This window comes from Bos mutus, chromosome 10, assembly GCF_027580195.1.
Source record: "Bos mutus isolate GX-2022 chromosome 10, NWIPB_WYAK_1.1, whole genome shotgun sequence".
NCBI classification, from domain to species: Eukaryota; Metazoa; Chordata; class Mammalia; order Artiodactyla; family Bovidae; genus Bos; species Bos mutus.
The window spans coordinates 32,877,123-32,900,361 of NC_091626.1; the positions used below are offsets into that span (position 1 = coordinate 32,877,123).

General features: G+C 40.0%; 1 protein-coding gene across 3 annotated transcripts in view; it reads left to right on the top strand.

Moving 5' to 3' along the window:
- Positions 1-23,239, top strand: part of WDR89 (WD repeat domain 89) — a 51,948-nt gene that overhangs the window by 1,691 nt on the left and 27,018 nt on the right. The window contains exon 2 of one of the 3 annotated variants that reach the window (XM_070377749.1): positions 17,396-17,520. The exons of 1 other annotated variant lie outside the window; for it this stretch is intronic. The gene's annotated coding sequence lies outside the window, so the exon portion shown is untranslated. The remainder of the gene's footprint in view (positions 1-17,395; positions 17,521-23,239) is intronic. One more of the 3 variants, XM_070377750.1, reaches the window with a different exon arrangement.

Consider the following 23,239-nt stretch of genomic DNA (forward strand, 5'->3'; position numbering starts at 1 on the left):
GGGTCTTTTCCAAGGAGAAAGTTCTTCTCCTTGGAAAGTAGCCAAAGTATTAGAGTTTCAGCATTAGTCCTTCAAATGAATATTCAGGACTGATTTCCTTTAGGATGGACTGGTTGGATCTCCTTGCAGTCTAAGGGACTCTCAAGAGTCTTTCCAACAACACAGTTCAAAAGCATCAATTCTTTGGCAGTCAGCTTTCTTTATAGTCCAACTCTCACATCCATACATGACTACTGGAAAAACCATAGCCTTGACTAGATGGATCTTTATTGGCAAAGTAATGTCTCTGCTTTTTAATATGCTGTCTAGGTTGGTCATAGCTTTTCTTCCAAGGAGCAAGTGTCTTTTAATTTCATGGCTGCAGTCACCATCTGCAGTGATTTTGGAGCCCCAGAAAAGTCTCTCACTGTTTCCATTGTTTCCCCATCTATTTGCCATGAAGTGATGGGACCGGATGCCATGATCTTAGTTTTTTGAATGTTGAGTTTTAAGCCAGCTTTTTCCCTCTCCTCTTTCACTTTCATTGTGGCTCTTTAGTTCTTTGCTTTCTGCCATAAGGGTGGGGTCATCTGTGTATCTGAGGTTATTGATGTTTCCCCCGGCAATCTTGATTGCAGCTTGTGCTTCATTCAGACCAGCATTTCTCATGATATACTCTGCATATAAGTACTACTCTGCATGTAAGTTAAATAAGCAGAGTGACAATGTACAGCCTTGATGTACTTCTTTCCCAGTTTGGAACCAATCTGTTGTTCCATGTCCAGTTCTAACTGTTGCTTCTTGACCTGCATATAGATTTCTCAGGAGACAGGTCAGGTGGTCTGGTATTCCCATCTCTTTCAGAATTTTCCACAGTTTGTTGTGATCTACACAATCAAAGACTTTGGCATAGTCGATAAAGCAGAAATAGAGGAAGTTCATGGTTCATGTACTATTGAAACCTGGCTCGGAGAATTTTGAGCATTCCTTCACTAGTATGTGAGATGAGTGCAATTGTGCGGTAGTTTTAATATTCTTTGGCATTGCCTTTCTTTGGGATTGGAATGAAAACTGACCTTTTCCAGTCCTGTGGCCACTGCGGAGTTTTCCAAATTTGCTGGCATATTGAGTACATTTTCACAGCCTCATCTTTTAGGATTTGAAATAGCTCAACTGGAATTCCATCACCTCTACTAGCTTTGTTTGTAGTGATGCTTCCTAAGGCCCACTTGACTTTGTATTCCAGGATGTCTGGCTCTAGGTGAGTGATCACAGCATTGTAGTTATCTGGGTCATGAAGATCGTTTTTGTATAGTTCTGTGTGTTGCTGCCACCTCTTAATATCTTCTGCTTCTGTTAGGTCCATAGCATTTTTGTTCTTTATTGTGCCCATCTTTGCATGAAATGTTCCTTTGGTATCTCTAATTTTCTTGAAGAGATCTCTAGAATTTCCCATTCTATTATTTTCCTCTATTTCTTTGTGCTGAGGAAGGTTTTCTTATCTCTCCTCACTATTCTTTGGAACTCTGCATTCAAATGGGTATATCTTTCCTTTTCTCCTTTGCCTTTAGCTTCTCTTCTTTTCTCAGCTATTTGTTCGGCCTCCTCAGACAACCATTTTGCCTTTTTGCATTTCTTTTTGTTGGGAATGGTCTTGATCACTGCCTCCTGTACAATGTCACGAACCTCTGTCCGTAGTTCTTCAGGTACTCTTGTCTCTCAGATCTAATCCCTTGAATCTATTTGTCACTTCCACTGTATAATCATAAGGGATTTGATTTAGTTCATACATGAATGGTCTAGTGGTTTCCCACTTTCTTCAATTTCAGTCTGAATTTGAAAATAAGGAGTTCATGATCTGAGCCACAGGCAGCTCTCGATCTTGTTTGTACTGACTGTATAGAGCTTCTCCATCTTTGGCTGCAAAGAATATAATCAACCTGATTTCAGTATTGACCATCTGATAACGTCCATGTGTAGACTCTTCTTTTGTGTTGTTTGAAGAGGGTTTTGCTATGACCAGTGCATTCTCTTGGCAAAATTCTGTCAGCCTTTGCCGTGCTTCATGTTGTACTACAAGGCCAAATTTGCCTGTTATTCCAGGTATGTCTTGACTTCCTACTTTTGCATTCCAGTCCCCTATGATTTGCCAGCAAAGGTCCGTCTAGTCAAGGCTATGGTTTTTCCAGTGGTCATCTATGGATGTGAGAATTGGACTGTGAAGAAAGCTGAGCACCAAAGAATTGATGCTTTTGAACTGTGGTGTTGGAGAAGACTCTTGAGAGTCCCTTGGACTGCAAGGAGATCCAACCAGTCCATTCTAAAGGAGATCAGTCCTGGGTGTTCATTGGAAGGACTGATGTTGAAGCTAAAACTTCAGTACTTTGGCCACCTCATGCAAAGAGTTGACTCATTGGAAAAGACCCTGATTTTGGGAGGGATTGGGGGCAGGAGGATAAGGGGACGACAGAGGATGAAATGGCTGGATGGCATCACTGACTTGATGCACATGAGTTTGGGTGAACTCCTTGAGTTGGGAGGACAGGGAGTTGGTGATAGACAGGGAGGCCTGGCATGCTGTGATTCATAGGGTCGAAAAGAGTTGGACACGACTGAGCAACTGAACTGAACTGATGATGAAAAGGACATCTTTTTTGGGTGTTAGTTCTAGAAGGTCTTGTAGGCAGATAATCCACCTAGAGAATCCAGAGTAATCCATCAATCTCAAGATCCTTAGTTTAATTACAGAATCCCTTTAACTTGTAAAGAAACATTCATAGGTTCCAGGAATTAGAGAAGGGATGTTCTGGGGGTGCATTATTTTGGTTGCCACAAAGGGTATAAAGAAGGGTAAAACAGGTTCTGTACTAGAGCAGCGTGAAGACCAGTAGGATATGCTGAAAGAAAAAATATTAAGTGACTTCTGGATTGCTGTGAAAAGATCCTTCTTAGTTACCATAGTTTGGTGCTTCAGCTTTTCTACTGGGGAATAGAAGAGGTAAATGAGTATTCCTGTGATAATGTGAATACAAAGCCTGAATTAATCCCTTAGAAAAGTGAAATTTCTTTGAATTCTAGTCTGCCGTAAAAGTTCGTGTGAGTTTTGCATTCAATTTCATAATATTTGTGTTTGATACTGTGTTGAACTGTTGCCATATCATAACCTTGCTGTTCTAGGGAGAATAGAGTTTATTTTGTAGCTTCTTATAATAGCCAGTTTACTGTAGTCATAGGTGTGTCCCCTAGTTTAAGAAGCGTAACCTCAGAAGACGGAGATGTATTCTAAGGAAGTCAGTAAAGACTGAGTCTCATTCCTCCTAAGGCTGGAATATGCGTGAGTCTTCATGGAGACCTGGACTGATAGTCCCTCATCATTAATTCCCTCCAGTCCCCCCAGCAAGGAGACAGTAGCTCTGACGACTTCAGTTTTTACTCATATCTTCAGAAGGTAACAATCTGTTGCTCTCATGTCTGGTTGGAATTAATAATTCTCAAGAGACAGAATCTGATGAGTGTGTTACCATCCAAGTATAGATATATTGGAATAAGATAATACATGAAAGAACTCAGCTCCAAGTAGTCATTCGGTATTCAAGAACTCAGTTCAGTTCAGTTTAGTCGCTCAGTCGTGGACCCCAGGGACTGTAGCATACCAGGCTTCCCTGTCCATCAGCAACACCCATTCCCTTCTTCAAGAGGTCTTCCTGACCCAGGGATCGAAACTCGGTCTCCTGCATTGCAGGCAGATTCGTTACTGTCTGAGCCACCAGGGAAGCCCAAGTCCTTTTTAAGCTGGCTCCCTTCCTTTGCCATCATCAAATCCATAGGAAAAAAATCTCACATCCTTTGCCTTGAAAATAATGCATTGTAGTACAGCCATTTATCCTTGTTCTGTTTGAGCAGGTATCCAGCCATAGTCTCTTGGACCTTTCCAGGCATGGCTCTTGTTTCAACAGTTAGCAGGGTACCAGATCAAGGTCTGAGCTACTCTCATAAAAATGGGCATGAAGAAAAAATTCCACAGTATTTTTCCACAAATAACTTATTCCAAAAATGAATTTTTCAGCTTCTTTTGTGCTTTTATTCTTTAAAATGCATGTCATGCTACTGATTACAAAATTAGTTTTAGGCTACCTTCTTTGCAAGTCCAGTGTGAGTGGTCTGCTTCCTAACTTAGGACTGTGAGGGCATAGTACACAGTCTTAGACTCTAATATATTTTTGTATACTTAAGGTACAGTTTATTGGGTATTTTCTTGGGAATTTTAACTGATTTTTTAAAAAAAAATCTCCCAGTAGTTTGAATTTTTAAAAAAATCCAAACCTAAGGTATTTCACTTAGGAGAAGGAAATGGCAACCCACTCCAGTATTCTTGCCTAGAGAATCCCGTGGACAGAGGAGCCTGGTGGGCTGCTGTCCATAGGGTTGTACAGAGTCAGACATGACTGACACAACTTAGCATGCATGCAACATATTTCACTTACTAAATGTTTCTCTTTGGTTCACTGGTCTTCTGGAGAAGGAAATGGCAACCCACTCCAGTACTCTTGCCTGGAGAATCCCATGGACGGAGAAGCCTGGTAGGCTACAGTCCACAGGGTCGCAAAGAGTCGGACACGACTGAGCGACTTCACCAGTCTTCTCTGTTTCTTTGCCCTATAGTAATTCACATGAAATAAATATAGAGGAATGAATATTTTTGAAACTGTCTTTGAAACTGATAATCTCTGGGAAGCTAACATTTAAGTGATTGAGATGAATGATAGAAGTGTGATTTTTTTTTTAATCCTAGAAAATAGTAGTATTGTAGAGTTACATTATTTCACATTTATGCATTTAAAATTGGATTTATTTAGCTTTATTTTATTTATTTTTTATTTTGTGGCCATGGCATGCAGTAGATGAGATCTTAGTTCCCCTGCTTTAGAAGCGTAGAATCTTAACCACTAGGTCACCAGGGAAGTCCTCACTTCGCTTTAAATGCAGATTTTTCTTGGGTTCCAAGTTTATTTTAGCTAAATTAACTAGTTCATCATTTCAGTTGGAGAACTTGTACATCATACAATAATGAGATTTTTAGCAAATAGACCATAAAACTTCATTATATTTTCTACTGTACCTTTTCCAACTTTTCTTGGCTATAAAGCAACTTGAAAAGTATAAAGCTTAAAATTTTGGCAGCATAATGTGATAAAAGAAGCACTTGGAGTCAGATCTATCTAGGCCATGTTAACTATTTAACTTCTCTGAGCTTCTGTTTACTTATTAAAATAAGGATAATAAAGATAATAAGGATATTTGTCCTATTTCAGGGTTGTGAGAAGTAGATGAAATGACAAATACTGTAGTACTTAGAAAAATACTGGTTCTTTCATAAAATAGATTATATTAAGTATCGGTAGTGCCTGTAAAGAGTTGAAATATAACACTAATTCTATTGTGAACTCCACTAGTTCATGTGATTTTTGAGATTTTGCTGTTTCATAAGTTGACTGGACCAAAATACAATAAAAATGCTGTCTGTCAAGTCTTTTAAGTTAATATTAGTGTTAGTTAATATTTGTCTCCAAATTTCATTGCTTTGCTAACAGTAGAATTTCATAGGAAAATTAAAAGCATCCTCTGTGCCATTATAGTTAAAATTGTTTCTCTGGTAGTAGATTAGTTTCTCATATCAGTTAATATATTTCTTTTACATGGTCTTTGTATTGGTATATATACTGAGGTAAGTGATGGTGCCATTCTCTCTGTGGACATTCATTCTGATCATTATTACTTTTTATTGGCTTTAAAAAAAAAGAATTTCAGTATTTCTTTTTTATTATTATTACTTAATTGGAGGAAAATTGCTTTGCAATGTTGTGTTGCTTTCTGCCGTACAACAATGTAATTTAGCCATAACTATATGTATATATCCGAGAAGGCAATGGCACCCCACTCCAGTACTCTTGCCTGGAAAATCCCATGGACGGAGGAGCCTGGTGGGCTGTAGTCCATGGGGTCGCAAAGAGTCAGACACGACTGAGCGACTTCACTTTCACTTTCCACTTTCATGCATCGGAGAAGGAAATGGCATCCCACTCCAGTGTTCTTGCCTGGAGAATCCCAGGGATGGGGGAGCCTGGCGGGCTGCTGTCTATGGGGTCGCACAGAGTCGGACACGACTGAAGCGACTTAGCAGCAGCAGCAGCATATATATATATCACCTCCTCCTTGAGCCTCCCTCCTGCCCACCCCCATCCCATCTTTGTAGGTCATCACAGAGCAGCAGGCTGGGCTCCCTGTATTACACAGCAGCTTCTCACCAGCTATCTGTTTCACATATGGTCATCTATGTATGTTGATGTTACATTCTCCATTCATCCCACCCTTTCCTTCCCACACTGCGTCCACAAGTCCATTCTCTATATCTGCATCACTGTTCCTTCACTGCATATAGGTTCATTGATACCATTTTTCTAGATTCTATGTATATGAGTTAATATGCGATATTTGTTTTTCCCTTTCTGACTTACTTTACCCTGTATAACAAGCTCCAGGTTCATCCACCTCACTAGAACTGACAAATGTGCTCCTTTTTATGGCTGAATAATATTCCATTGTATATATGTACCACAACTTCTTTATCCATTCACCCTTTGATGAACATCTATTTTGCTTCCATGTCCTAGCTATTGTAAATAGTGCTGCCATGAACATTGGGGTACGTGTGTTTTTTTCAGTTATGATTTTCTCAGGGTATATGCCCAGTAGTGGGATCAGTGGGTCATATGGTAGTTTGGGGCTTCTCAGGTGATGCAGTTGTTAAAGAATCCACCTTCAGTGCAGGAGCCTCAAGAGACTCTTTTCCTGGGCAGGAAAGGTCCCTTAGAGAAGGAAGTGAGAACCTATTCCAGTATTCTTTCCTGGAAAATTCCATGGACAGAGGAGGCTGGCGGGCTGCAGTTGATAGGGTCGCATAGCACTGGACACGACTGAGCATGTATGCACATGTGTAGTTCTATTCCTAGTTTTTTAAGGAATCTCCATACTGTTCTGCATACTGACTGTATCGATTTACATTCCTACCAACAGTGCAAGAGAGTTTCCTTTTCTCCACATCTTCTCCAGCATTTATTCTTTATAGATTTTTTAATGATGGTCGTTCTGACTGGTGTGAGGTGATACCTCATTGTAGTTTTGATTTGCATTTCTCCAATAGTGATGTTGAGCATCTTTTCATGTTTTATTGGCCATCTGTAGGTCTCTTTGGAGAAATGTCTGTTTAGGTCTGCTCATTTTTTGATTGGGCTGTTAATTTTTCTGATATTGAGCTGAATGAGCTGCTTATGTATTTTGGAGATTAATCCTTTGTCAGTTGTTTCACTTGCAATTATTTTCTCCCATTCTGAGGGTTGTCTTTTAATCTTGCTTATTGTTTCCTTTGCTGTGCAAAAGCTTTCAAGTTTAATTAGGTTTCATTTGTTTAATTTTATTTCCATTATTGTAGTTCAGTTCAGTTCAGTCCCTCAGTCGTGTCCGACTATTTGCAACCCCATGAACCAAAGCACGCCAGGCCTCCCTGTCTATCACCAACTTCCGGACTCCACCCAAACCTGTGTCCATTGAGTCGGTGATGCCATCCAACCATCTCATCCTCTGTCGTCCCCTTCTCCTCCTGCCCTCAATCTTTCCCAGCATCAGGGTCTTTTCAAATGAGTTAGCCCTTTGCATCAGGTGGCCAAAGTATTGGAGTTTCAGCTTCACCATCAGTCCCTCCAATGAACACCCAGGGCTGATCTCCTTTAGGATGGACTAGTTGGATCTCCTTGCAGTCCAAGGGACTCTCAAGAGTCTTCTCCAACACCACAGTTCAAAAGCATCAATTCTTTGGCGCTCAGCTTTCTTCACAGTCCAACTCTCACATCCATACATGACCACTGGAAAAACCATAGCCTTGACTAGACAGATCTTTGTTGACAAAGTAATGTCTCTGCTTTTTAATATGCTGTCTAGGTTGGTCATAACTTTCCTTCCAAGGAGTAAGCGTCTTTTAATTTCATGGCTGCAATCACCATCTGCCGGAGAAGGCAATGGCACCCTACTCCAGTACTCTTGCCTGGAAAATCCCATGGACGGAGGAGCCTGGTAGGCTGCAGTCCATGGGTCACTAAGAGTCGGACACGACTGAGTGACTTCACTTTCACTTTTCATTTTCATGCATCAGAGAAGGAAATGGCAACCCACTCCAGTGTTCTTGCTGGACAATCCCAGGGATGGGGGAGTCTGGTGGGCTGCCGTCTATGGGGTCGCACAGAGTTGGACACAACTGAAGTGACTTAGCAGCAAGAGCAGCTGCTGCTGGTGGGCTGCCATCTGTGGGGTCGCACAGAGTCGGACACAACTGAAGCGACTTAGCAGCAGCAGCAGCAGCAGCAGCAATCACCATATGCAGTGATTTTGGAGCCCAGAAAAATAAAGTCAGCCACTGTTTCCGCATCTATTTGCCATGAAGTGATGGGACTGGATGTCAAGATCTTAGTTTTCTGAATGTTGAACTTTAAGCCAACTTTTTCACTCTCCTCTTTCACTTTCATCAAGAGGCTCTTTAGTTCTTCTTTACTTTCTGCCATAAGGGTGGTGTCATCTGCATATCTGAGGTTATTGGTATTTCTCCCGGCAATCTTGATTCCAGCCTGTGCTTCTTCCAGCCCAGCGTTTCTCATGATGTACTCTGTATAGAAATTAAATAAGCAGGGTGACAATATACAGCCTTGACGTACTCCTTTTTCTATTTGGAACCAGTCTGTTGTTCCATGTCCAGTTCTAACTGTTTCTTCCTGATCTCCATATAGGTTTCTCAGGAGGCAGGTCAGGTGGTCTGGCATTCCCATCTCTTTCAGAATTTTCCACAGTTTATTGTGATCCACACAGTCAAAGGCTTTGGCATAGTCAATAAAGCAGAATTATTGTAGAAGGTGGGTCAAAGAGGATCTTGCTGTGATTTATGTCAAAGAGTGTACTGCCTATGTTTTTCTCTAAGAGCTTTATTGTTTCTGGTTTTACATTTAAGTCTAATCCGTTTTGAGTTTATTTTTGTGTATGGTGTTCTGAAGTGTTCTAGTTTCATTCTTCTACATGTAGTTGTCTTGTTTTCCTAGGACCACTTATTGAAGAGTGGTCCTATCTTTTCTCCATTGTATAGTCTTGCCTCCTTTGTCAAAGACAGGGTGCCCATAGGTGTGTGGGTTTATCTCTGGGCTTTCTATCTTGTTCCATTGGTCTATATTTGGGTCTATGTTTCTGTTTTTGTCCCAGTACCATACTGTCTTGATGACTATAGCTTTGTAATATAATCTGAAGTCAAGAAGTTTGAGTCCTCCAGCTCCATTTTTCTTTCTCAAGATTACTTTAGCTATCTGGGGTGTTTTGTGTTTCCGTACAAATTGTGAAATTGTTTGTTCTAGTTCTGTGAAAAATTCCCTTTGGTAGTTTTGACAGGGATTGTATTGAATCTGTAGGTTGCTTTGAATAGTATAGTCATTCTGACAATATTGATTCTTCCAACCCAAGAACATGGTATATCTCTCCATCTGTTCATGTCATCTTTTATTTCTTTCAACACTGTCTTATAGTTTTCTGCATACAGGTCTTTTGTCTCTTTGGGTAGGTTTATTCCCAAGTATTCTTTTTGTTGCACTGGTGAATGGGATTGTTTCCTTATTTCTCTTTCTGATTTTTCATTATTAGTATATAGGAATGCAAAGGATTTCTGTGTATTAATTTTATATCCTATGACTTTACTGTATTCATTGATTAGCTCTAGTAATTTTCTGGTTGCATCTTTAGGGTTTTTTTACATATAGTATCATGTCATCTGCAAATATCACCGTTTCTTAAATTTCAACAGAGCTAGTGAGGTTAAGAGCACAGATTCTTAAACCAAACTACCTGAGTTGAATACTGGCTCCAATTATAACTACTTTATAGGCTGTTAGGAGAGTTAAATGAGTAAATATTTGTGAAGTGCTTGAAACAGTGCCTGACACACACTATTTTTTTTTAATTTATTTATTTTAATTGGAGGCTAATTACTTTACAATATTGTATTGGTTTTGCCATATATTGATGTGAATCAGCCACGGGTATACATGTGTTCCCCATCCTGAACCCCCTCCCATGTCCCTCCCCATCCCATCCCTCTGGGTCATCCCAGTACACCAGCCCTGAGCACCCTGTCTCATGCATCAAACCTGGACTGGTGATCTGTTTCACGTATGATAATATACATGTTTCAGTGCTTTTCTCTCAAATCATCCCACCCTCACCTTCTCCCACAGAGTCCAAAAGACTGTTCTGTACATGTGTGTCTCTTTTGCTGTCTCGCATATAGGGTCATCATTACCATCTTTCTAAATTCCATATATATGCGTTAGTATACTGTATTGGCTGACACACACTATTAAGTAAATTCCTTCCTTGATGATTTTATTCATATATCATTCATCAAGTATTAATGTGAAATACTAGCAACAAGAGAAGAAGCTCTAGATGATGGCTTATATTTTAAATTATATCTTGTACCTGACATTATTTTAAATCTTTCTTTAAGCCTATAAATACTTGGAAATTTGCACATCTAGGCATCTAAAATTGGCACTGGATTTCACATCATTGATATTACCACTGTCTTTTTAAAAACTTCCTTAGTATGAAGATTTTCCACATATATATGCTTTAAATATTTTAACTATATGTCACTTGGTTGTATGAATTCATTTTTGTTAGTGCCAGCACCACTTTATATTAAACTGTTTATTTTTAATTTGGCTATGCTGGGTCTTCATTGCAGCATGCAAGATCTTTTAGTTGCAGCATGTGGGATCCAGTTCCCTGACCAGGGATTGAACCCAGGCCCCCTGCACTGGGAGCACAGAGTCTTAGCCACTGGACTACCAGGGAAATCCTGAATGGCCATTTTAAAATGCTTTGTGAAATATGTTCTTTATATCATTTGAGAGGTAGTATAAGGAAGTATTTAAGACTGTGGACTCTGAAGCCAGATTTGAGTTCCAGTCCCTGTTCTACATTTGTGAGCTGAGTGACCTTTGGCATGTCACCTACCCTTTCAAGCTTTACTTCCTAATTATAAAATAGGGAAAGTAAGTGTATCTACATTGTAGGGTTGTCTGGGAGGGCAAATGAGATATTCATATAAGGCATTTAGAACAGTGCCTGGATTATAGCACGAGTTCAGTCTATCCTTAGTTACTGTTAATGTCACTGATGTATACAGAAGAATTGGTAAACACAGTAAGTAGGAATGTGAGGATTCTGTGAATTACTGAGGGTCACATGAAAAAAGAAAAAGTAAGGCCCCTCACTTATAGTGCAGATGTTTTCCCATGAAAAGAGTGTCTCCTTTTCTAACATTAACACCTTTTTGCTCACACATAATGACTAGGTACATCCAAGAGACATGTTCCTTCATTTTCCATTGTGTTTCCAACTCTTGGCTGCTTGTTAGAGTATTTTTATCTTGGTTCTAATTCTGTCAGACTGCTTCTCTTTCTTCATGAATCCTTCAGTCCTGCAGCATGCATGACAAGCATCTATTTTCAAGAAAGGAGAATAGATATTGAAACTAAATTTTTCATAATGGTTAGTTTATTTTAAAACATTTGACTTCATTAGCCTTTCGTTAATTTGTATTTCATGTAGCACTGAATTATTTTTGCAGAGCTATTTTATTCTTTCTAAACTTACCCTCCCCCCCCTGAAATTATAAAGTCGAACTGAAGTTATTTCTTAGGAACTAAGAAAGGAGCTTGAAAATCACACAAATACCCTGAGCCATTCTAAAAATAGGAAAGATGCAATTTGTGAATCATCAGTTTATTTTTTTAAATTTTGAAAGATTATAATTTGGATGTATTTTTTTGGCATCAAAAACATGTTTATATCATATGAGCAAAGTAAGTAGTATTTAGTGCTTTATACTGGAATTTTGAATTTTTTTGATCCTGTAACCTGTTTTGTGAAGGAAGAGTTGCATCTTGAACATATTTGCTCCGAATTTGGGTGTGTAGGACTAGTTATTAAATTACATTCAAATCATCAGGTGTTTGTTCGCTAAATACTTTCTACATATAGGGTGATGTTCCTAAATCCCAGCCCGTTCTTCAGTTGTGCTTTCATGGTGCTTTCTAGGAGGTCGAGTGAATTGACCTCAAAACTGTGGTTATGGGTTGTTGTTGTTGTTTTTTTTTTAATCAATATTGATAAGGTTATTACTATTTAATTTCTCTAGAAAGGGGATAGCTGCTTCTAAAGGTTGGTCTGTGTGTATGTGTTTCCCGTCTTTGGCTGTCATTGTTTTACATCTGCGGGTAGTTCCTTATCTTTGCCACCTTGTCTGCCTCTCTTGAGTGTGTTTCGTATCTGTTTGTGTTTTTACACTCCTCTCATGGGAAGTAGGATTTCCTGAGGCATGCTGTGGAGTTAGTCTCTAGCTGATAAAAGATTGATATTAGAGAACTGAAAAATATAGTTCCTGTCCTTAAGAAATTTATACTTTATACTGGGAAAGAAGCAAATATAAATATATAACACATACAACTAGGGATAAATAACATCTTAGTATATTTAGTATGTGATTGCTAAATGAGTAACAGTTGATATTTTGGCATTCAGAGTAAGTAGAAACACTTTAGGTTAAGAAGGATTTTGTAGTACTGGTGAACTTTTAGCTGGATCTTAAAGCATGATCAAGATAACTCAAAATGATGTAGGATTCTTGGGAAGAGTAGCAACTCTTTTAGCAGCTGTATTGTGGAGAAAATATTTTGCCTATTAAAATGTTGAGTCTAGGGTTGCTATAAAATACATTGTGTAATTCACATGTTCAAATGTCTGCAGCCCATGTGAAACAACAATAGAACATATGTCATACTTTATGAAAATTATTCAGTTTTATGAACTTAAATGTTTGTGAAATCATATATCTGCTTTTATTTCTGATATACTGAATGTCAATATTTTTTACAAGATGAAGTTGGCATCTAAGAATAAAACGCTTACATGCTGTTTCTCCTGTGAGAAGTAAGAAATTTTCCCATTCTTGCCATCTTTGTTCAGGAGTCAGTTAGCTGTTGAATCAAGTGTTTCCTGTCATGCTCCGTATCAGGCACGGAGGAAGTTACTGTAGTTGCAGATGAGAGGTAATGGAAAGCAGGAAGACAGTGGCAGGGCAAACAGTGAGGACGTGGGTGTGAAGGGCGATTTTCAAGGTAGGCTGTATTAGCTGGTGGAATCTTGTCCTTGGCCTCCCTTTAATCAAAGGTAATTCTGAGATTTTTTTAACAGAGATGAAGAATATATGTTTGAGTTACATTTTCAGTATATTTAATTTCAAGTTTTAGCAGTATGTTCAGGGGTAGAGGTCTAGGCAGACATTAGAAAAACAGGATTAGAATTTTGAAGAGAGATCAGTGTTGAGGATAAAAGCTAGGAGTTCACATAGAGGTAGTAATTTATATTGCCAGAGGAAGAGAGGAAAAGAACAACTAAGAAAGTCTTAGTTGTCCTGGGAGCAGTTTAAATATCTTCTGTTTAGAGACTTTGTAGTTAAGTCCTGAATGATGTTTTTTGTCATTCTCTAATTTTTGCAGCTGTTGCTTTTTTCTTAATTAATTAAATTGGAGGCTAATTACTTTACAATATTGTGATGGGTTTTGCCATACATCAACATGAATTAGCCACAGGTGCACATGTGTCCCCGCCCCCATCCTGAACCCCCCTCCCGCCTCCCTCCCCACCCCATCCCTCTGGGTTCTCCCAGAACACCGACTTTGAGTACCCTGCTTCACGCATTGAACCTGCACTGGCCGTCTGTTTTAAATATGGTAATATACATGTTTCAATGCTATTTTCTCAAATCATCACACCCTCATCTTCTCCCACATAGTCCAAAAATCTGTTCTTTACATTTGCATCTCTTTTGCTGTCTTGCATATAAGGTCATCGTTATTGTCTTTCTAAATTCCATACATATGCATTAATATACTGTATTGGTATTTCCTTTTCTGACTTACTTCACTCTGTATAATAGGCTCCAGTTTCATCTATCTCTTTAGAACTGACTCAAATGCATTCTTTTTTTTATAGCTGAGTAGTATTCCATTGTGTATATGTACCACAACTTCCGTATCCATTCATGTACTGATGGACATCTGCTGCTGCTGCTGCTGCTAAGTCACTTCAGCTGTGTCTGACTCTGTGCGACCCCATAGACGGCAGCCCAGCAGGCTCCACTGTCTCTGGGATTCTCCAGGCAAGAACACTGGAGCATGTTGCCATTTCCTTCTCCAGTGCATGAAAGTGAAAAGTGAAAGTGAAGTCGCTCAGTCGTGTCCAACTCTTAGCGACCCCATGGACTGCAGCCTACCAGGCTCCTCCGTCCATGGGATTTTCCAGGCAAGAGTACTGGAGTGGGGTGCCATTGCTTTCTCTGGATGGACATCTAGGTTGCTTCTGTGTCCTAGCTATTGTAAACAGCGCTACAATGAACAATGAGGTACATGTGTCTCTTTCAATTCTGCTTTCTTTGTGCACCTGTTGCTTAATGGTGCTAATCATTGGTGCCAAGAGCAAAGTAGGCAAGTATTAAAAAAGAATTTGATAGTTTAAGTCCAAGCTAAATGTTTCATGTTTCAGTTCAGTTCAGCCACTCAGTCGTGTCTGACTCTTTGCAACCCCATGAATTGCAGCACGCCAGGCCTCCCTGTCCATCATCAACTCCTGGAGTTCACTCAAACTCATGTCCATCGAGTTGGTGATGCCATCCAGCCATCTCATCCTCTGTCGTCCTCTTCTCCTCCTGCCCCCAATCCCTCCCAGCATCAGAGTCTTTTCCAGTGAGTCAACTCTTCACATGAGGTGGCCAAAGTACTGGAGTTTCAGCTTTAGCATCATTCCTTCCAAAGAAATCCCAGGACTGATCTCCTTTAGAATGGACTGTCCCTTGCAGTCCAAGGGACTCTCAAAGAGTCTTTTCCAGCACCACAGTTCAAAAGCATCAATTCTTTGGCACTCAGCTTTCTTCACAGTCCAACTCTCACATCCATGTTTAGTAAAGTTAAAATTGACAGTACATTATTTTCAGTCCTTTTTATCCTTCACATCAGATCTATATAGTAAGTGTGGAATTTTTTGTCTCTTAATATCCGGCTTTTGCAGGATGATTCAAGAATTACTCCTTCTGTTGGTTATTTCTCTGATATCAGGATCTTTCACTGTGTTCAGAAAAAAGGAAATGAGTTTAGAACTTAACTACGTTCTTATCTTCCTGTGATATGGCACAGAGTGATTAAGAGCACTGGTCTGTCCTATTGAATCTTTACACAAACATAAAACTATAAATATTTATGTTTAAGGGTTTTTACCACTCTTTTGATTTCTATTTCAACAGATCCCTTTTGGCCATTCACCTAATTTAGAGTAATAAATAGTGAACCTAGACTTTGAAATGTAAAAGATGTCTTTAACTATCAATTTATAAATATTTATAAAATATAGCCTTTTGTATGAGAGATATGGTGACATGATTATAAGCTCTCCAGTATCAGGAAGCCTCATTCTGGCTTAATCTTAAGTACTGATTAACAGTGGAAATTAAAAGAATGTTAAGGTGTTCTTCCCCCAGTATGTATATTCAATTTCATGTCAGTTGTCATGGTTAATCATGGGCTTCCCAGGTACTGCTAGTGGTAAAGAACCCACGTGCTAATGCAGGAAACAAGAGACACAGGTTCCATCCCTGGGTCTGGAAGATCCTCTGGAGGAGGGCATGGCAACCCACTCGAGTATGCTTGCCTGTAGAATCCCATAGACAGAGGGGCCTGGCAGACTATGGTCCATTGGGTCACAAAGAGACACGACTAAAGTGACTTAGCACAAACACATTGTTAACAGCATGGGTGGGTGTGTGTGTGTGTGTGTGTGTGTGTGTGTGTGTGTGTTTGTATATGTGTAAAATCTAATAAGTTATTCTGCAAGTTTATCATTTGACATTTGCATTTCTTTGAAATTTTCTATGCTGACACTTACTAGTCTTATGGGCCAGCCATCATTTTGATCACTTAATATGTAGTAGTTAATTTGTATCTTACAACAACCCTAATAGGTTGTCTTATAACAACCCTATTAGGTTGGAACTGTTAACCCCTGTTTAAAGATTAGAAGCTGAAACACATAGCTAGTGAAGCCAGAATTTGAACCTTGACAGTCTGGCAGTATACTCATCCTCTTAACTATTGTACAGTATCTATTTCTCTAAGTCTCAGTTTCCTCACCTAAAGGGCAGTAATAAAAAGATTATTTTTTAGAGTTACTGATTGGTAGGACTAAATAAAGAAATGCTTGTGAAGAGACTGATTTAGGATCCTAGATATTAATGATCAGTTAATACTTATTTGGCTACTTTTTTGGGTTCTTCTGTTTCTTTTTTCTTTGTCTCCTTTAGAGTTTTTATTTTTCCTCTGCCCATTTCTTTTAACTGGTGTTTCAGGGTTCCATTCTTGACTTGCTGTTGTATATCATTCTGTATAATTCCCCTTCAGGAGGTTCATCCACTTCCCTAGTTTTTAACTACTGCCTACTTCCTGTAGGTCAGTGATCCAATTCTATACTTTCCTCCTGATGTATCCAAATGTCTGCTGTACATCCTCCTTTGCCTACCCCCCACATGTCCTTCCAGCTTGACTTGGATAAAACTATAAAAGGTTTTAATCTAAAATGAAACTAAAGGATATGAAATGGAGAATCTCACACGTTAGCTCTCAGAACAGTGAAACTTGAACACTAAGAGACTGATTTTCCATAAATGCCTGATTTATAAAAGATTGAAACTTAACCTCTCACCAATGAATTGCTCCCCATCTTTGAGCCAGTTAACTCTGCATGGCCCCTAATTGGGCTCTCCCCTTTCACACTCCTTGCCCATGAATGCAACCCATTCTTAACCTTCTTCAGTGGACTCACCTATAGCTCACTGCAGCTGCATGTCCTGAATTACAATATCTCTGCTGCTGCTGCGGCTAAGTCACTTCAGTCGTGTCCGACTCTGTGCGACCCCATAGACGGCAACCCACCAGGCTCCCCCGTCCCTGGGATTCTCCAGGCAAGAACACTGGAGTGGGTCGCTATTGCCTTCTCCGAATATCTCTGCTACTGCAGAATAAACTGGATTTTTGGTATCTCGTGAAGAAGGGAATGGCAATCCACTCCAGTGTTCTTGCCTGGAGAATTCCATGAACGGGGTGGGGAGCCTGGCAGGCTACAATCCATGGAATCACAAAGAATCAGACATGACTGAGTGACTAACATACACACACATTTGGTATCTTGAGTTTGCCTCAGCTTACCTCTTTTCTTTTAGGTTGACCTTACATGGTGTCATAAGTGGGATCTGAAGGCACCAACCACTTGAACCTCTGGAGTCAAGTGAGTTTCCTGTACTTGAGTCCTTTGCACTGTTAGCTTCTGTGAGCCATTCTAACTTTGGTAAGTCTCCTCAGAGCTCAAGCTGCCTTCTTTTGTTTGAGCTCTCCTACTTTATTCAGGATCTAGATAGAGACAGCTTGCCCTTCTGGTAAGTACTCTTGTTTCTGATAATTGTATCTAGTCATCTGAATGTACTAAAGGTACATTTAGTATTGAATGTACTAAAGTACCCCCCCCCCGCCCCCCGCCTGCAACAACCACCACCTTGAGGGATCCTAGCCAGTTTTATGTTTAAAAAATTTATGGTCTTTCCTCATGTGCATGTTTGACTAAATAGACCAGTTTTACTAAGGATAACGCAGAACTCCAATGGCCATTATGTGGAAACTTTGATCTCTGCAAACTTGTTTTCTTTGAACTAAGTTAGAAGACCATGGCTACAATATTAAGCAATCTGAGTAGGATAGTTATTTTAGTTGGTATCTAGAGGCTACTAAATGTTCAGGATTCTAAAATTGCCTCCTTATTGTTTCTAAATTAACCGAAGCAAGTAAACAACCAAAGATGGATTTAAAAAATCCCAGGTCTCTTCCTCAGTGCTAACTAAGGTCCTTTCTAACCCCACTGTTCCATCTCCTCTATATCTCCCTTTACCCTTCCTGAGTCTCTTCTCTGAATTTACTTTCCTTACCAAACAGAACCCATTAAGACCTTCTTTTTCAAAATTAGACCTTCTGAGGATCCTACTAAAAACTGCCCTAGATTTCCTACACCCCATGGACAAAGGGCAACATAAGGGCTATAATAAAGGATTTCCCCTCGGTAACTGAAGATCCCAATATATTTGCTGAAGAATTCAATGCTGTAACCCAAACCCACCAACCTCATCTCCCTAATCTCTGTTAATTAGTCTACTTGCTTGTTGGAGAAGGTCAAGCCCCACAGTAGATTAAAACTGCAGCTTGGGGAAACCCTGAACAATTTCTAGGGTTTAAGTTAAACCAACCATTAGTCCTTTTATATGGTTAACCTCATGGCAGAGCCAAACGGCTACACAAAGCCATCCCTGGAGCCTTCCCAAAACCTGCGGACTGGAATTAAAGTCAGGTATGCATCCAAAAGCCTGCTGAACCCTTCCATGATTATTACAACAATCTCCAAACCATTTCCAAAGGGAATTCCGGACTCCCTATAGCTGTTGAGTCCTCTCAGGTGGCTTTTAATTCCGTATGTATAAATGGCCTACATAAGGACTTATCCTTGTTGGTCAAAAGAACCTGTATCAAAGGGAAGGAGTGTTCACCCCTGACCTTGTCAATCTGGCTAATAAATTAGCTCACACCATATAAGATGACTCCAGAAAGAAAGAAAAAAATGATAACTAAGATTTTGAATCTACAGCACCAATAGATGGAAACTCCAAAGCAAATCCATCCTACAAGAATGTGTCATTATTGTAGAAAACCTGACCAGGGGAAAGGATTGCTACAAATTGAACTCCAAATAGTTACAACCTTCTCAGAACCCTGGCCAAATCCACACCAATGATGGGGCTTCAAGGACACACAGAGACTGTTCCTGTTCTGCCATTAAATAGACTGGGGAAAACTACTCTCCAGATCAGGGACAAATTCCTTACAGTGTAAACTGGCACAGGGGCTGCTCCTGTCAGTGCTCCATCCCACTGCAATTGAACAGGCCCTTCCCTAGAGTAGTATATATGTTCAAATAGTGGGAGTCTTAAGTAAACTGCAGTGTAAACTGCAATGTGTCCCTATTTCTCAGTCCATATTTTTTGATCTGGACCTTTTGTAAGGCAAATGTCTGCTTCTTAGTGATTTGGGTCCCAGACATTTATTGGGATGAGATTTTCTGGAGAAACACAGTGCTGCCATTTTTTTCTCTCAAAACGTGGAAGTTAAAAAAAAAAAGGTGGAAGTATCTCTTGAGTTTAAGTTCAACATTCAGGAAAATTCAACCCCCATTGCCATTATTTGCATTCTACAACCCAAGGCAGTCCAAACTTTGCACTCATCTGCTCTATTAAACCCAGAATTCTCTGATCTATCTTTGGGTAAAATCCTTAACTGAAATAGGCACAATTCATAGTGCCCCTCCCATTATGATCCAGGTGGACCCCACAAAACCTCTCCTAAGAATAAACAAATACCCTATGAATAAGGAAGGGTACACAGCATAAGGCAAATTATAGAGGACTGTAAGGCCCAGGCACTTACTCTCCTTGCTACTATCCTTGTGTTAATAATACCCTTATTTTGCCTGTAAAAAAAACACCAGTGGCTGTGCAAGACCACAGGGCAATACATAGCATTGTAATTCTCTGCCATCCTGTCTTTTCTAATCCCTGCATGCTATTAGTATCCATCCATGCTGGAAGCACCTTTTACATTGTAATCAGTTTAGGCAGTGAGTTTTTAGTATCCCTGTTGAAAGGGATAGTCAGTGTCTCTTTGCCTTTACCTGAGAAGGACAACAGTACATCTGGACAGTCATGCCTCAAGGCTCTACTGAGGCCTTCTTACTTCTCACAATTTTGACAGGCTGATTTAAATGACATAAAATTCTCTAGGGGCTCCACCTTACTACTACCTTTGGATGAGCTTCTTTTTTGTTTGCCCTCCTAATACTTCTTGCAAAAAGAAGTATTTGCTGAAAATCTCAGCCCTTAAGGGACACACAGTCTTGAAGGAGAAATTACAATTTGTCCAAACTCAGGTTCAATCTTGAGGACATTTAGTCTCAAAACAGGTGCTACACATAGATGCTGATAGGCTTCAAGGCATTTTAAACTTTTCAAACCATAAAAGCAAATGTTTCTTGGTTTTGGTTTTTTGGCCATGCCATGCAGTTTGTGGGATATCAGTTCCCCGACCAGGGGCTGAATCTGGACCTTGGCAGGGAAAGCCCAGAATCCTAACCATGAGGCCACCAGGGAATTCCCAAAAGCAAATGTTAATTGTGAGGTTTTCTTGGGCTAGCTGGCCATTGTCATAATTGGATCCCAAATTTCTTTTTGTTGGTTCAGCCCCTGTATTCCCTGCTAAAGAACACCAGCCTGACCCCATAGTTTGGGATGATCAAGATTGCTTGGCCTTTAAGATCTTGAAGGAAAGCTTAATAAGTCTACCTGCCCTTGGACACCTAAATTGTCAGCTACCCTTTTCCCTTTTTGTATATGAGAAAGAGGGGAATACCCTCAGGTTACTTACCAAAACCATGGGGCTATCACCAACCTCTAGGTTGCGCAGCCAACAATTAGATGCAGTGACCTGAGGATACCTCCCTCCCGTGCCTGAGAGCTGTGCCTGCTTCCACTCCTTTAGCGAAGGCTACTGAAGAAATTGTTATAGGATCCTCTTTAATCATCTTTGTGCCTTAGCCTGTTGAGCCTCTCTTAAATTTCACGCCACGCTCAACATCTTTCAGCGAACCATCTTACCACCTATGAAATCCTCTTACTTACCTCCCCTCGTACCACTCTTACTCACTCTTAAGTCTCAACCCTGCTCTCCTTCTTCCCTCTTGCACTGATGAAATTCCCCATGTCTCTTTGACTTTGATGGATCACCTCTTGACCCCTCATGATGACTTACAAGAAAGATGTAAGGTGTAAGAAGAAAGAAGAAAGATGTAAGATAACTTAGAAGATTCATAAGCTCTTACCCTTTGAAATAATTACAGGACAGTCCCTGCTTTCTTTGACCTACAAATAATAAATAGGGGATATACTTCAGTTTTGCAAAGATGTAATTAAATCCACTGAGAATAATAATATTTTCCATAATAATGCTTTGGAAAAATAATCTTTCTATGGCATGCTCCCAGGAAACAAAGATGTCAAATACCACATTTGCAGCCTGGTCTATTGGAAAAGGCATCTCCATAAAGTTTCCTTCCAACCTTGTTGGAAGGGCCCCTCACAGGTGTTGCTGACTAAAGCCTGTGTCACTAAGCTCCGAGGGGTGGACTCCTGAATTCATGTGTCTCTTCTATAAAAAGTGGATCTGCAACCTAACTGGTGATTCAGAGGTAAAATTTTCTAATGACTGAAGCCAATGACATCAGAAATAGATAGCTTTCCCAAGATAACCAGACCAGGCCTGTGTCATGCTGCTTAAAGTTCTAATGGTCCTTTCTCTGGATTTCTTGCTGCCCCCTCGTTTAGCTTTAGCACATCCTTTGGTTCCCTGCTTAGAAAAACTCCAAGATTCTGCCAACCTTACTGATAGTTTGATTTGTGCCAGAGCTAATAACACTCATGATGAACCTGAACTGGTAGCCTGGCTATTATCCTTAGAAGGATGGCAAGGTCTCTCTGGCAGAGATGTAGTATTTTCCTTTGGTCCCTTTGAACTGTTACACATTCTTCCTTCTGGCAAATTGGCAGCAGACATTATAACATTCCACTGGGTGCCCCCCACCCACAAAGGTATACCCCTCACTCAAGTCTGGACTCTTACCCATAATCTTCCTTTGTGTTTCAAAAACGTTAATGGGACTGCTAAAAACTTTGTGGTGGGGTAACAAAAATTATAACAGTACTGGGGGATGAACAGTGGATATCCTTCCATTCAATGGTAATTTGGTTGATAAGAAATCTAGTAAGTGGTGGGAACGTACCTTCTCTCTGGAGATTCCCCAGACCTCCATCAGAACCTCACCCACAACAATCCAACTCTCCCATTATTCCAAATATATAGAAATTTAAGATGTTCTTATAGCCATTTCCACCATGCTGACTATCATGAGCTATATGTAAATGACTCTTTTTGGTCATGAGAGCTCTTCTTTTATCAGAGGAAAAAAAATACCTGGGCTAAAGGGCCCACTTATGCCCTTTATTCAGAAAACACTGGTTATTTCTTTCTGTGTGGAAGGAATATGTGTTCCACATTCCGCCTTGAATGGAAGGGACACTGCAGAGTTGTTTCCCTCACTCCTGACGCCAGAGTCAGGAAAACCCTCCCTTCCACTGGAAGAACCCACTTGGGTTCTTTCTCCTCACAACTTAAAGGAGCATGTGAACCTTTTGTTTAGTTAAAGTTGTAAAACAGTTGTTGTGGGTTTAAAATATATCCATAAATTCTTAGATATTCTTCCTTTCAATAGGTGGAACCTAATTGTCCTACCTTAAGTGGGCTGTAGTTAATGACTCTCATCTATCAAGTAAAATGTGTCAAAAGTGGCAGTGTGGTTTTCAGGACCAGATCGTGAAAGGCATAGTGGCTGTATGTGTGTGTGTGTGTGTGTGTGTGTGTGTGTGTGTGTTCTTTCTCTCTGCCTCTCTCTTGGATCACATCTTCTGGGGAAAGTCAGTTGCCACATCTTGAGGACACTCAAGCAGTTCTGTGACGAGGTCCATCTGATCTGGAATTTAGGCATCCTGCCAATAACCAGTAGAGAGGTGAGGCCTCATCCACAGTGAGGAAGCATTCTGGGGAAGAAAGTCCTCCAGCATCGTCAAGCCTTCCGCTGACCACAGTCTTCGCCACCATCTTGACTGTAGCTTCATGTGAGACCCTGGGTCAGAAACACTCATCTAAGCCCCTCTCTTACTCTTGGAAACTGTGTGAAATAACGCATGCTTATTGTTTTAATCTGCAAAGTTTTGAGTAATTCACAATGCAAAAAAATTAACACACCATATTATCTTTGTCATAGGGGTTTAATTTTAGTAAAATGTGAAAACTAAAAAATCAATGTGAAAACAAACAGAAAAACTAGAATGGATATAATTTTGGATGGATGCCCTCTGATA